We start from the raw sequence: 16,925 nt of genomic DNA, 5'->3' as shown, positions 1-16,925 counted from the left end.
TCTTGTTTTAAGCACCTATACGTGTCCAATTTACTTTCATCTGTTGGTTTGGAATGGAGGAGTGATGGTGATGATGATGATGATGATGGTGATGATTTTGTTATTTCTTTAGTGCTTATAATGATTTTAATATTTATCTTAGGCTTATGAGGAATGTCGTGCCTTTGTATGTTACGCTTTCACATTTGGTTTTTTGTTTTGAGAAGAGTCTTGCTTAACAGTAGAACCTGGTCGAGTCTGTTGTCACCCTCAATGATTCCTAACTAACATTACTGCTGCGCTGGTACAACCAGTACAACACTGGCTGTACTAAATCTTTTCAACTCCCCCCCCCCCCCCCCCCCCCCAAAAAAAATGTAACATTTATTATTTCAATGATGTTTAATAAAACATTTCAGTCCATTTCATATGGCTTATAGATTACAGGTATTTCACCACTGGAGATACCCTTTAAAGTCATGAATGAGGCTAGGAGTAATCTGGAAAAACACTGATAATTTAACAGGAAAGGGACCGGCCACAACTAAAGATACAAGAACACTTACCAGACTACTTCACTCATTTAATATTAAAACTGCGACAACAGTTGTCACCCCCCAGCAAGGTTTTTAGCCAGGTTTTTAACTGTGTTACTAATGAAGCTATGGTGCGTAAAATGCTAACCTAATTGAAAAACTCAAAGGATACATTTGAGTTTGACAGTGCTTTTAAAACAAATGACTAAGATACCCTAATTATCACATTTACAAATATAATCAGTTTTTTTAATATAGCAAAACATGCACAGGTGTGTAAATGTCAGCAGTTGTGATGCCCATATTCAAGTCAGGAGACCGTTGTGACGTGAACAATTGCAGACCTTTCAGCGTATTGCCAGTCATCTCGAAGGTTGCAGAGAAAGTGATAATTGAACAATTAACTGCCCACTTAAACATGGGTAATTTTCCTCTTCACCTCATGTAATTTCGTTTCCAAGGTAAATCACTCGACAGAGACAGCCTGCTACCTCTTAGAAAAGATTAAGACCAAATTAGAGGTGTTGTCACTACACTTTTCCTTGACTTACTAAGGGCGTTTGACACTGTCAACTATAATGCCTTCCTTTCAAAATGGGTGTAATTTAACTTCTTATCAAATGCTGTAAAGTCACAATAAATCAGTCAAAATAGTTCGCTGACAGGATAGAGTGTGTATGGATAGATGATGAATTGTCACAGGAATCAGCCTTTGGCCCTTCCTGTTCGACCTTAAATCTGGAGAACACTGTGGGCATGTACTTCTCTAAAGCCAACTAAACCAAGTAAATAAGCTCTTCCAGGTATTTTATCCTAAGGCAGAACATCAAGATCATAGCGGAGATCAAATATCTCGGTATTATTTTGAGATTAGACTCACTCATCACTCACACACACAGAAACACATACAGTACACACAAGTCAGCAGAAGAGGATACAGAGCCCTGCCCTGAACCACTCTCCCAGATCAGAATCAGCATCCAAAAAAAAAAGAAGAAAAAAGTCTGAGGATTTTACAGGATTTAAGATAATTAATTAGGTTCCTGTTTCTGATTTTTATGTTGAAAGTTGTACATAACAAGCTAAGCTCTATGGCTAAGGTTGGATCCCAGCTGTGATGTCAGCCAATGGGGATCTAGGAGTCCATGGCAACTAAACAAAAAGGCTTTGTTCCAGCAGGGTTAGGGGTGGGTATGTTGGCAGGGGTTGCATATCTCACCACTCTCAGACATCCTGCGTTTCATCAGGTTGCCTACGAGCTGCTCAAATGATGTCAGTGGTGTAGCACCTATTCTATGAGGAGCACCCACTCCACCTTCATCTCATCTCAGCTCTCCTACACAAATGCAGAGGTCGTCGTGGTGAGACAAGCCTAGTACAGTTATGGATTCAAAAGTAAGTTTGCATGAAAGGGGAAAAGTGTACACTACATGTAAATTAAAAAAAAAAACAAGACATGTTACTTTTGCAAGCTTTCTGTGAATGTTAGCCAGAAACTTTCCCTTTTCATGATGCTACTGAAGTATTACTACTGCTACTTAAGTATTGACAGCAACCTTGTCAGGTTGAAGCAAATTTAACTGGTGCCTGGCTAAATAATCACACAATGGAGGGATAGATTTGTAGAGGAAGAGGTATTAGTTGCCTAGGTGACGTGACTGACTTTTTAGCTTTACTCTCGCTGATGTTGTCACAGGTTGACCAAAGCCCCACACCACCTACATCATCCCATCAGTGGCCTCCTCATCCTCAGCTCACCAAAAAACAACAGTGGTGATAAAAGTCAACTTCATTTTATAACTTCATAAAAATCAAGCACTAGTTCAACCAGTTGATTCACTCTAGATAATGTTCCTTTTTCTTGTACTCTCCTTGTGTACACATACCTTTTCACAGTAAACTTACATGGCAGTTATTCTACTGCTGTGATTGTAAGGGCTTACCCTAGAGGCCCCGCTCCCCAGGGACCCACATCTCTACAACTGAAGGGGAGCTGACACACTGAGAGCACTTCCCCCAGACACACGCACACACACACACAAAAATGAAGAAGATTGTGCTTTGGCAACCACTCTCCTGATGCTAAAGATACCATCCAAAAAAACCAACCAGTCTTTCAGAGCCATGCCGTGATGCTTCACCCACTTGTCTGGTTTGAGTCAGAGTCGTCCTCTCACCTACCCTGCTTTTCTGTCCAGAGTAGCACAAACCAGCCTCCTGTCAAAAGGTAAGCTCTTGTTCAGGACTCTCCACCACTCCGTCCCTTCTCTCTCTCACACACAGCAGGAATACACAGAAACAAATGTTTTCCTTGTCTTTACAGGGATGCCGCCCTTGGGATCACGCGCTGGCCTGTTGTCTGGCTCGTCTGCTTCGTCATGCAGCTGCAGGGTAACTCCGCCGTCCTCTTACGGCTGGCATCCCCCACCTCGCCCTCCGCAGCGCGGTTCCCCAAAAACCACGTTTTCCACACAAACACGCCGGCAGAAAATGACAAAACAAACAGCTGGGGACTGGGGAATGCAGCTCCTAACAGTCTCTAATGACATGGAGACTTCAGCTCTCGCTCCACTCCTCACCTGAGAGCACACCTGAGAGCTCTGTCTTACTTCTCCACAGCTTCAATTAAACAAGCTGTCTCCTTGCTCAGTGCAACAAGGTGCAGCTCCAAGTCATTATCAGTAATCGCTGGTAACTGCCACTTTTCACACTCAGAAATACCAGCTGGTCCCAAGCAGACTCAATGTTAACAAAAATACCCTGCACCTATTGACTATTTTTTTTTAAAAAATGATGTTAGAGTGAGCATTTTACCATTGTTTCATTAAATGGTCACAGAAATTGACATTGGCAAATTCAATTAAAAAATCAGCCAGGCTGATAAAAAAAGGCTCAATGGCAACCCTATGATTATTACACCTTGGCCCTGTTTCCTAGGAAACTTGATTTGCTACCTGACACTAGCTCTGTAGCTGCTACTTTTGTACCAGAGAATATAAGCTAGGTAGCTAGTTAACCTTATTCAATTAAAGTTTGTTCTTCCTTGATGGACATGGCTAGATATCAAGTAATTTTTATATGTTTGCAAATGTAGTATTGAAAATAGGTTTGTTTGTTAGCAAGATTGAACGCACTTTAAATGATGGCTGTCTGTCTAGGTGGCAAAATACATGTGCATAACAATACAGGTAGATAGCTAGGTTAAATCTTCTGACTAATCCTATTGGTCTGGTTCTAGTTCAGGGGAGGATGTAGTCTGAGTTGATTGAGAGACTTGAAAAAGGAAAAAAAAAGTCGCCTTCAAGATTGAATTTCCATGCAGCCAGTTGGAAACAGTATGGCCAAATTTAATAGACCAGATGTACAGCTATTTCATTAGACAATCAGTACATTAAACTAATATACTGGATAAAAGGTTTAGCTGGGTAACCTGAAATATCACGACAGCAGGACCTGTGAGGATAAATGTTTCCTGTGCATCGAGCTCTGTGGGTGGCAACGTAGCTGCCACAGTCAGGATGATTGCACTCACGCTGTTTTGCTGTTTTCTTCATTACTTTTATTTGTTTTCTTCTGAACACATTAATTTCATGCAGTACACAATGTTTTCATATCTGGTAAAGATTAAATAGTGTTAGCAAACACGGCTATCTAGGCAGAACAGGCGTATATGAGCCAGAAATCTCATATCATTTACATTTTATCTAATTGACCAAGTAGGTAAATGGTTAAGGTTAAGGACAAATATATTGCAGTGTTTATCAGTGTGAAAACTTTGATACACAGTATAAACATGCAGACAATGCATAAGGGTAAATTTGAGTTTCAGAGATGAATAACACCCATGCTCTTATTTAATTGATTTAAAATTGTGTTCATGATTAAAAACCAATATGTAATTCCTATAGGCATATTTGCTTCCACCCAAATCCAAAAGTCCAACAAAGCTCTCTCCCAAGAATCTACCCAGAGGCGCTTTGATGAGGCCTGCTTGGTTAAAGCAAGCATTAAATGAGTAACGTGGTTTAAAAGGGCTTCCTTTGTTGATGAAAATTGAGGTTTACTTAAATTAATATAAAGCTCCTTAATCCAGGTTTGGCACTTCCGAGCTAAACCTTGACCAGCCCTAATAATTGGAACACGGGAACATAGCCTCTGCTTTAATTAAAATAAACAGTAAATGATGAAGTCTAATCGGGTTTTGGAAAATGGAAGGATAGGGTATGCATACTATTACGGTGGGCAGACAAAATATTAAGAGAATGAAGGCAGATGGGATCATTCAGACTGTGCGGGGAGTGCACTGTGATCTGTGACAGGGCTCTGCTCTGTTCGTTCATGTGCCCATCAGTTTGGCAACGGGGGCAGTGCATTTGTCTGAGCAGTTTGTCTGAAGCAGTGCAACACTGAAGGAGTGCTCTTTCACACCTTCTCCCCATTTACTTCTGACATTTGTCAAGGTCAGCGAGAGAGAGAGAGAGAGACGGACACATTCAGTCACGGCTCTCATGCATTATTAAAGACATGCAGGTAAAATGGGTCTCAGGAAAAAAAATCCGCATGTACGAGTAAAAACGCTCGCTTTCAGAACTGTAGTCTTCTAAACATTGTGAGGAGAACCATGTCATATATAGGGATGGGAACTGATACGATTTTATCGATACCAACGCCATTATCGATTCTGCTTATCGGTCCGATTCTTTGTCGATTCCCTTATTGATTCCTGATCAATTTTCTGTGTGGAAGAAAAAAAGGAGGCCTACACAGGTTTTCAGTGTCAACACAGCTGTTTTATTATCTCTGAGTCTGAACACAGTGTAGAATGTCTGCCTAATAACGTTTGAACATGTTAAAATAAATTACAATGCTCCTTTTCTTAAAAGGATATAACAAATATAAAACTGACTGATAAAATGAACAAATCTAAATAGCTAGCTAACTAAAACTGCGAGGCAAGTTGGCAGCGACCACCAACACTGCAGCAATGCCTATGGTTTGCGCTGTTTACAGCTGTTCCAACCAATCAAATCGGGAAAAACAAGGGCTACTTTCAAGTCCCGAAAATAGTGGTACACAAAGGGGAGAAGTTTAAAAAACTCACAGAGAAACAGCGGCAGACATGGATCAAAAACCTGTCTTAAGTCTGGTGGTGTGGAGTCCGACAATGCTCATGTATGCAGTGACTTCGTGAAAGGTAAGGCTAAAGTCATTTTGCTACCTACATAGCTAGCTAAAACTGACAAAAAATACAGACCAGGGTGGTGATATCGCAGAAAACATAGCTAGCTACATCTGCAGAACTCCTAATACTTATTACACAACCCAGTGTACTGATTGTGTTGCGTCTGTGGGAAGGTGACATTCAATTCATGACAATCTGGTTTGCAAAGGTTCTTTTTTTTCAGGAAGTTAGTATAGCTGCAGAACAAACACCACAGGGTGAGACTATCACTTGTTTTTTTCTCGATTTGATCGGTTGGAACGGCCATAAACAGCGCAAACCGTAGGCATTGCTGCAGTGTTGGTGGTCGCTGCCAACTTGCCTCAGAACCTGCCTCCAGTTTCCAGCCCTCCATCTGGAAAGTGCGCCGGTTTGTGATGTCATATGTGCAACTGTCAGAAAAACATGCCAGCATCGATAAAAGGAATTGATAACCTCGGAGGCATACAATTCCGATGGATCGGACAATTTGGAACCGGTTCTCAACTGGAACCGGTTCTCAATTCCCATCCCTAGTAATATACATTAGCATGTAAAAATGTGGACATATACATTGAATGTGTTCCATGTCCTGACCATTGTGAATTGAAATAATAGACCGGGCCCTAGCGAGCAATGTAATATTCATAATATAAAAGGCCTCCTCAAAGTAATCTGACTCAGTGGCTATTATTAAATGCTCTCAGGGATTTTTTCTCACTCTTTCCCTCCAAAGAGGATTTTAGAGAGACACCACCCAAATTAAATGTAATTCCTTCCCTATTCTAACAATTCCTAACAGTGATGTAACAAATAATGGAATAATTAGATGAGATCCGGTGCTGGGGAGTCCACATTAGCATGATAATGAAAATGTAATTAGTTATACCTTCAATAAAAAGGGTCTGTCTTGGAGTTTGGCTACATTGTACTTTCACTTTTACAGTGTTCTTGATTAAAGGAATTGTCATGTTGTAACTTTCATTGCAGCGGCAGAGAGTGGGTCTGTTGTGATTTTTTTTTTTCAGAATGAAATAAAGTGAGCCTGATATCTTGGTATTTGTACGCATAGGAATTATGGGTTTATTGGAGCTGTGTAATTACATTTTATTGTTTCTTCCTTTCACCCTCCTTTTTCTCATTCCGCTGCTAATGCTTTATACCAGATTCTCCCTTGGAGGAAATTCTTTATTATGTAGCTTTTCTGTACTGTAAATTTGGTCTTCTCTCATTATGCAAATCAATTTCATTTGCACCAAAAAACTGTAGAGTAATGGAACAAAAAAGATGAAAAGGACATAGAATGGAATTGGAATGAAAAATTGAAATCCCATCAGTCTCTTTCAATACATTAAACCGTGGTGTTTTGTATACTTTATGCTCTACCCATAAAATATTTAGTGTCCATTCATTTACACCCGTTCTTTGGACCTCTGGAGACAATTCAGTGGAGCTCTGAACATTCAAGGTGATAACTTTCTAGTGCTTTGGGGGTATAATGTAATAGAAGTTTTTCTTTAAAAAAAATCCTTTGAAGTGAATATTACTGTGTACCTATTGTATATGACTTACAGCACAATTGCCCAAGGGTGATTACTTCTATGCAAGGAGTTTGTTTTACGCTTATTGTATTGATTTATATAGCTCTCTGAGGATGTGAGGTAAAAGATTTTATTGTGTACATCTCAAGAAAAGATACTGAGAAAACATTGACAGCAGTTCCCTAAGTCCATAGTTTGTATCAAAGATGATACATGATCTTTTTAAACGGATGGTCCTTGCTGTCTTAAAGCAATGAAAAAGTCTTAAGTCATGCTGGTCAGGAATGCACACACATTTATAAATAGATAGAGAGCTTAGTACAAAAGTGGCTCTATACACCATGCCTGATGACAGACTGAAAATGGATACCCTCATTTATCTTGCTGCTAATTCCTCTGCAGACTAGACACACTTTACCTGAGACCACAGAAAGATGTACAGAAGTAGACTAGAAACTGTCCCTTTGCAGTTTTCACTAAAATATATTTCTGTCCAAAAATAGTACTTTTACGACCTTGTTTTACTCTTGTAGAGCTCACCTCCCTGCATACCACAGGTAAGTTAGAATACACTTTTAAACTCAACTCTTTTCCACTAAAACTGAGAAACTGTCTCCAAATTATTTTGAATCAAGTCAGATGTGATACAGGCTGCTGGTAAATACTAACATGCACAGGTTTTGTGTAAAGAAAGACCATAATATCCCTTAGCACTGGTTGCAACTCAGTCTTTTATGTGAATCTCTTTTTGCAACATAGAGTGCTTCCTTGGTAAAAATTTGTTTCATTTTCGATATTGACTATAAACCAAAGCATCACATGTTCAAGGAACCCCTTGACCTTAGTTAAGGCTGTGCTTCTGTGATTAGATTTTAGTAATTAGCTACATTTACTTCTGAGTAAGAGCACCCGAGACAGTGCCGACATGCATACAATCCTCAGCAGTCCAATAATCTACGCTCTGAAGGGCTAAGGTCCATTAGTTGCTCAGCTCGATTGTCCCCTGAGTTCCTCTGACTTTTATTTGAACTTCTTCATAAGCAGATATGAAAAAGGTTGGTCATAGAGTGGGTCTTCAGACTGAACTGACGCAGCCTATTAACACGAGGTAATTAATGTCACAGCTTTTCATCAAGTGATATGCAGTAATTCAGTGCATCATACTGGCCTCTACATTTTTTGCTACAGGCTGAGTGATGAGCACTTACACTACTTTTAAGTGCTGGAATTACAGCATTTGCAGTAGACTGTGCTGTTAGATAATTTCTGTATGTTGGCTGTATCTGTAAATGTGTCAGTTAAATTGGAGTCTTCAGTTGGAGTTACAGTGTGTCTAAGGTTATAATTTTTCAAAATGTGAGCTTTTTGATCTTCCTAATCCATACTCCGCAAATTATACACATAGGACATCTGAACAGCATATTTTTTGGGGGTACCACTTTTTTCAGAGACTGAACTGAAAATATTAAGTTGGGTTTGAGGTACGTTCAGAGGTTGCGTTGGTAATTTGTTCAGCAGCTGCTTGAGAAGAGAATAAAGAAGTCACATAATGAGATGTCTCTGTACCAAGATAATTAAATTAATTTAGTCATTGCATAGCAAAGACTTAAAATATCTGCTATGTACACTGCTATAATTCAAGCAAGGCTTTAGTTGTCAGCCTTTACCTTGAATATATGATATACTGAGAATGTGTATGGTGTATTTAATAATCAGCCATAAAGCTTCAAAATGACTTCATGTTTTCATAAAGTGATGGTCAGTTAAATGGAAACCACCAGCTGTACTGAGGCAGAAATATTACATTAACAAATTCAGTTGGGGGTCTGATTTCTTGGCCAAATCAAGTTTAAGGTGAGAGAGCCGTATCGGGGACTTTAACAGGATAGAGGTCACAGTTCCACGTTTTTGTGAAAGTGAAAATTCCACAAGGAATCACGGCCATGGTTTCACATCTTGTCAAAAGAGCCTGCTGATACTACAGCACGGTTTCCCTGATACTGCATTATACCAGGACTTTGGCTCTTGGTAGGTCCAGAAGTTAGATGGTTCCCTTCTGTTCCATTTACACCGCTACCTGGAACAACAACCTAGTTTTCCTTGGAGGCCCTACATCAAAGTGCTGATCAGGCCCAGTCATGCTTCACTGTTGAGATACTGCAGCGGAAGGCTGCAAAGTGGTATGGTAAATTGTGTTTTGTTTTGTTTTTCAATAAAGCTTGCTCTGAAGCAGCAGCTTGGCATAATTACAAAATTACCAACATAAAACTCCCCGCTTCAATCCCTAAATAAAACTAAACGGCTCCACTTCCCAGAGTTGGCCCATAAATATATCAGCTTTACGCTCCTATTTTATTTGGGATCCTAAATCTAATGTGTATTAAATAAGATGCTCATTATGGACAGTCACAGTATATATTTGCCTTCTGCTGAGCAAGCAGACATAACCTAGCAGAGGGGAAAAAGAGATGGCAAGATTCGCCTCACAATTAATTATCTGTGTTTGTACATCATTAATTTTTATTAAAGCCAAATGCAAATGAGTGTGGGATGGTTTTGTTTTGCTCTGCCAGTGAGGATAAACAGATCATTAAACTTGGGACAGCATGAAAAAAGAAAAGGTTACAAAGGTTTAAGATGTTATTTCCAAATAAAGTTCAGTTTGATGAAAGAATATTCTTCATACGTAATGCCACATCAAAGTTGTTCAGGTGACTAAGAGAAGGTATCATGACATGTATTCTTCATTATTGCATAGCTTAGTCTATATACAGTATATAACTTGCTGACCCCTTGAGTAAAGTTGCCTCGGTGTGTTATCCCACGTGAATCAATATGGCGATGCAAGCGGTTTCAAATAATTTGCCTTTTATAAGGAAACAATTTTAATGAAGTAAAAGTAGACTGGATGAATAAAAAAAATGGTATTGGATGTAAACACAAACGCAGCGATGGAAGTGGTACTGCATTGCAATGTACAAGTCAAATCGCGTCCCAAGCAATGCAGGTAAATATATCCCTGTGGTATGAGTGACATGGTCAAATTCCTGTTCTGATCAACACAACAGAAACGCTTGTGAAAGAGTACATGCTTCAGCAGCCAATGAGCATACATTCTGCTCTGTGCATTAGGTGGATGGCTGGGGACTTCTGTGAAGTGGAATAGTAATATTCGAATAAATTAATTAAGTGAATTGATTCACAGGATTTTTTGTCACCAAATCAAACTGTTCAATAACTCACTACCTCATAGTAATGTTAAAGTATGTTCAGAATTTCCAACCCATAAGTGCTTCTACCAGCTTACAGCTGGCTAGCTAGAAAAGCATAGCCACAATCCACCAGCTAACTAACGATGTAGTCAAGTTTTTTCTTTGTGTCTAAAAATGCCTCTATCACTTGGAAAATAATATATTTTAGGATTTACGAATTTTGTATACAAGACTTACAACAAAAAGCACAATGTTTTCCTGATTTCAAAATATATTATACATCATATGTATGGTTATTAAGCATTAAGTAGGCTGAAGATTATTCATAATGCAATTAAAATTACTTTGTTGACTTACATTAAACAACACTGGCATTACTAGCAGTTCATGTAATGTTAAAAATAAACTGGAACTGATATTCAAAAGTTGTTTCAAAATTGCCATGCAAACCAAAAAAAAAATTCCTTTTGTCCATGCAAAAATGATGTTGAGATGAGCAGATCAAGTGAACATATGCCCCCAAATAACACTTCAGCAAACCACCAGCAGCTGCTGAATCATCAAAAGTGGATTGCTGGTAGAAGAACCACAGAGCTCTGGTCTGCCAACTAATTTTTATATATTGCTCCAACACAAATTGAACACGAGCCAGGCATAGTGTATTCAACACATGTATTCAACATACAAAAAAAAACAACAAAAAAAAAACATTTTGAACATGTTTTCTAAAAGCCGCTTGATCAGCCTTTCATCTTGTGAATGTGCTAATATGCACTCTATCGCAATGTGAGCTCAAGTCTCTGCCCACCTCTTTATGGTTATGAATGCAATTACAGGATAATGCAGCATGATAGCCACCTCGGATGCATCTCTCTTACCGTATTTTAGAATGTGTTTATATGCTTTAATGCTTCACAACACTCATACTCAAGGGAAAAAGAATAGACATGAGTTTATTATTAAGAGCTTTTGTGCAACATATATTGGTGGTTTATCCACTTCCTTGCATTCTGTTTCCAGAAGATGTAGTTTGGACAGGAAGGAGGCTAAAAGGTGAGTAATTTACAAACAATTCACAGTCAGACAGTGTTAGTCTTGCTGCTTTAAAGGCATTTTAATCACCTTTTATGATTAATAAAACATCTAAATTAATAAACAGCACCTATTTAGTACATCCCAGATTCATTATTTCTATTTTTTCTGTTAAGGACGGAAACTATTGCTCTTATTTGTATTCACCTGAGATAAATTGCCATTATATTTGCAATTAAAGAGAGAATGTAATTACTTTTCATCTCTCCTAATGACATTCTCACTTCAACGAATTGGTAAATGGATCAGTTTGAGATTAGTATCTGGGACCAAGATGACAGCTAAAATAAATAATGGTCATTAAGCGTGTTCACCAATGTGTCATTGGAGGTAACTCGCTCGTTTCCTGCCTGTTAGTGCTGTACCATGGTTTTGTAGCTTTTTACAATGAGATTTATGGAGGAATAAAAATAGGCTGTGGAGCTGATTTATAACAACAGAGCGCTGCCCAGACCTCACAACATCAGAGGCAATTAAAGAGCTTATTTCTGAAAGGGATTCTTTGGCAAGTGATACTGCCACATTTCATCAAGGGGGTTTTACCTTCCTTCTGTCTGAGCTACTCTTTTCCCAATTTTTGCTTGTCTCGGTTGGCTTTCTGTCACATCAGAAGTTTAACTGGAGACACTGTGATCAAATTTTAAGGGCTTGTTTGCTCTGCTTTCATTCAATCCGTTACTGCCTGTGTACAGTAAGTGTGACTTAGTAAAACTGAGTTCCTAAACTGATAGACTGCCTGAAAAGGTGGTGAATGATTGTATGAAAACAATTAATTTATAAATAAGTTATTTTTAAACATAATATTCACACGTCCAGGTTTGTTGTTTTGGCCTAATGTTAGGTTATAAGAGTGATATTTACAGGTTAATATAATACACGTCCATAAACGTCCAAATTTACAGGTTAATATAATACACGACCATAAACATGGTATGTCAAGCACAATCATGTCTTTGTCTTCCCCACCATTCTTGGTGCTACCAGTATTACATATTATAGTAGTTTGGTCTTTGAATCTTTGCTCATGCTTCTGACCTGAAGAGAAGATGCTTGGTATTTAAACTAAATAAACCTAACGACTGAAAATACACAGAATTCCTGGAAAAGAAAATTGATACTATGCCACTGGAATTTGCATCATTTTCTCTTGATAATCTTAACTGTCAGGTGAATATGACTTCAAAGAAAAAAACCCACTATATATAACTTCCCATTCTCACACTACAATAGCTGGATATTTTACCATATTCACACAAATACATATTAGTGGTTAGCACCACCAGCTAGCTAGTGTTGGTTCAGCACATCAGTAACCCAGTATTCTTTGCAGTAGCAATCTCATGGTCTTCATGGTGATGTGGTACTGAAATGGTAATTTACCAATCAAATATGAAAAATTTACAAATCAAATATGAAAAATCACTATTTTTGCACTGTTTTCACATTTCTAACTTGTGTTTATTGCAGCCCTTTTTCCTCTCTCTAATACAAGAAATCAAGATTGAGAGGTAAATTTAGAAGACTGGGAGGAAAAAAGAGAAGTTGGGAAGTTGCAGAACTGGTCATGAGAAGAAGTGGAAGACAATGGGAGAGAGAGGTGAGTTTCAGATAACCAGACATCATGGTTGTATTCTTTACCAATGGGAAGCATGGAAAGACGATGAATGGTGCAACTGACCATAACTTGTCTGCCTCACAGACATGAGCGTCAAGACAGCTCCACATGCAAAGCGACATGGAGTTTACATTAAGCCTGCCATACTCACCTCAGATTTTATACAAGTTGTCTGATTGGTTGCTTTCCTGTCAGTCAAACACACCCCTGTACAAGGGCACAGAAAGTCAGACAAGGATGAAGTGGGCCTTATTCACACTGGGAGCCATACTGAACTGAAAAAAAGCTGTAGGAGCATCGGTATAGGTAGTAGCCTGCTGAACAATGAAATCAATGCATGTATAGGGAAGCAAAAACCAAAATACACAAGGAAAAGAGGTCAGTGATTCTGTTTATATGTTATTGTTGATTGTTTGTAGGGAGGAGCAGTGCTTTTGTCTTTCCATTCCAGCTTATGTTGTTAACTTTTTTAAGATGGCTGCCCTATGTCAATTTGCCCAAAGCAGTTTTCTTAGTGTTCTTGGGCTGTCAGAATTTAAGTTTTGTTTGTTTGTGGATGATAACAATGTTAGATGAAAAAAAAAACCCACTGGAGTCACTCTTTCAAGATTTGCTTCTCTCTTCTGTCAAAGTCTTATGTGCAGCTGACCTCACCACAACTGACCTGACTGACTGACTGATGTAACAATCTCAGTATCTTTCCATTACAGAGCATCTTTGATAACAGCCTGATGGGAAATTGTAGTTGTAATCTCAAGATTCTGCGATTCCGAGAATTAGTTAGCTCATATTATAAGAAGTGTAAATATATAAATAAACAAATAAAAATAAATGAAAATGACTGCCTACATACTTAAGGTATTTTTTTTTTATCCTTTTCAGTTTGAATCCTGACTCATGACTGAAAGAAAGGATGGCCAGCAAGGGGCTTACATACAGAGGGCAAACACTTCAAAGATAATTGCAGTTGCTTGTCAGATGGAATTTTGATATGCATAAACTGTGCAAATAATCTGATCACATAGACAAATATTAAATATTAATCTTCCTGAAATGAGTTCTCACATTGGATTTATAGAGTGCAGGTGATGGTATATTTTCATGATGCGGTTATATGGGTTGCAGTGGAAATCCGGGAGATATAGGATCATTTATATAAATTGGTCCCGTATACTTCTCAAGTTTTTTCGCTTGTGTTAAATAAACGCACTTCTCACTTGTTGCCGTTAGAGTTATGATTTTATGCAAGAGCATGAAATTTCCCTGTTGTATTTTCTGCCATAACAATTGGATTGTGTATTGTACCTTCGAAATAATGAGATCCTTATCTCAATAATTTATTTTACCATGTGTTGCAAAGCTGCTTCAGACAGATTTATTTTTGGTGTCCAAACTCGACTCACACCCTTTTACAACATGACCCCTAGCAGTACACTCATTTTTCAGACATTCGGGTTCAATTGAACAGAATTTTTCAAATGTTACAATACTAACGTAATATTTTGGGATGATACGTTGTTAATCATTCAGTGCCCAACACTATTTAGCATACAAATCCAGAGCTAAACTTGGGGTCAATTGAATTTGCATTTAAATATATCTAAATAGAAGTAATCTGGAATGTCTTCATTCTGAATTAAATGCATGGGCTTTTTTTCGCCATTTTCTATCATTCAGAAATATTTACATTTCATTAGCATTTGCAGTGCCAGCTGTTTTTGAGTTTTGTATTTATTGCCTTGGTGCAAAAAGTCAGGGATGAATGGATATGGGAGAAATGGACGTGGTCCGTGAGATGGGGAGTGATATTGTGTTGACCGGAAGTTTAATGGGTGCAACACTGCCTACCCATTCTCATCATCACATTTGTGTGGACATGATGCAATGTCAAAACCTGACTGTTCCATTGCAGTCAGCGGAGTGACACTTCGGAGAGCTGTTTGTGTATCAAAACAACAACAAAGCTCCTGACTGTTCAGCAGAGCCCTTTATGTGAGGTAAGGCTGGGTAAACCAACGTATCAGCAAATATCATTTTTATATTTTTTTTCCAGCTGTCACTGCAACATAGAAACCACGTCATAAGTTTTAGATTAAATTTATTTAAATATGGAAAAGAGCACAAATGGAATTTTTTGAAAACAAATTTTAATAGCTTGTGGTGCTGAGACTAATTTATTGCCAAAACACAAGGCACTGTGCACAAAATTGCCATATTGCTTAGCATTTAGTATTTTTGACCTACAGTGGTTATGTTTATACCTCATAGTTCTCAGACTACAATTGCATAAAGTTTCCAGCAACCTGAATATTTTTAGCACCTCATAAAGCACCTTCATTTCATTTCTAAAATATCTCTATTCTCAGCAGAATATCTGGGCTTAAACCAACTGTATTATTTTTTTCTAGGCAACATCTTTCATCACCTACATCTGATTTGACTGACAGTTCACATTCATACTACAGTATGTCTGTAATATGTTGGCAATATCTTACACAAATGTCTCCAGCCTGACAGTATATGTACATAGCTGCACAGTTTATATTCACTTTATATTAGTCAAATTTCTGACCATAATCCACCATATTACAACTCAAGGAACTTAAATTAAAATAAGTGATTCTTTTTGCCATATTTTGCTAACTTCAACATGCGTGATGCCACAACAGCAGTACACCACCAGTATACGAAGGCATGAAAGTTACATGGCCACATTTGTATTCTACGTGTGACCTGATTACAAACTTCTGAAGCATTTGCAGTGGGGGTAGGAGGAGGTGGGATTTGCAAAGAGTAAGATTTAAACTTTTAGAACTGGGGAAATGCAAATGAGATCTGTAGCCTTATGGACCCTCTGGATTGGACGCCTAAAAGAATGTGAACGACAAAATTGAAAGCCTAGCAGCTTGTTCAACTGTCACAGTGGCCCAGGAGAGGTATGTAGAAGAACGCTGAAACAGACACACAACAGGGCAAATGTACCGGCATACTAAATATTGTCTCTCAACAAGGCAGTACTTTTATAGCGGCCGATTTTAAATAAACGAGATGAAAATAAATTAACCAAATTAATTGAAAATCACAAATAGAATGGCTGAGAGGTTTGTGGGCTCCTGTGAGACGTCGCAGAATTGAAAAGGGAAGGAAACAAAGCTTATATCTTTCAATTACTTATCAAACAATTGTCTTCTGGGATAGGTAGCATAATCCTTGTAAGTTGGGAACATGAATGAGAAATCATTTGCTCAGTCCATTGTGCTAGACTAGAATGAAATAGAATACTTTTTGTCCCTGTGGCAAACATTTGACAATCATAGCAACACATAACAATATAATATGACAATAATGTGCTGGTATGAGGCACAAGGCAGTCGCACATTGCAAACAGACCACTGTGTGCCATAATATTTACTGCCTGTGTTGACTATTGTCCCAGCATGTATTAGTGTTAGGACTGACAATCGGACAAGCTTCAAGGACGAGGAGAAGTGTTACTTCTGAGAGTTTAACAGATGGCAAATCATAGCAGGCTGGCAGCTCTGTGGCTGGAGACATATGGGGAAGCATGCAAGATAATCCGTAAAGAAATCTGGGGTTGCCTGTTGAGGATCTCTATTCCTGGGGCCCAGACAATGAAGTCTGAGCCTGGAGCAAAGGCTAAGTCATGTCCATTCATCAATGAGGTGACCACGTAGTGCAGAGGCATTGAGCTATTGTTTGCTTAAATCATTTCTGAGAAGACTCCTGTCC

The sequence above is a fragment of the Megalops cyprinoides genome, chromosome 6 (genome assembly GCF_013368585.1).
Source record: "Megalops cyprinoides isolate fMegCyp1 chromosome 6, fMegCyp1.pri, whole genome shotgun sequence".
Taxonomy (NCBI): Eukaryota; Metazoa; Chordata; class Actinopteri; order Elopiformes; family Megalopidae; genus Megalops; species Megalops cyprinoides.
This window is presented reverse-complemented; position numbering follows the sequence as displayed.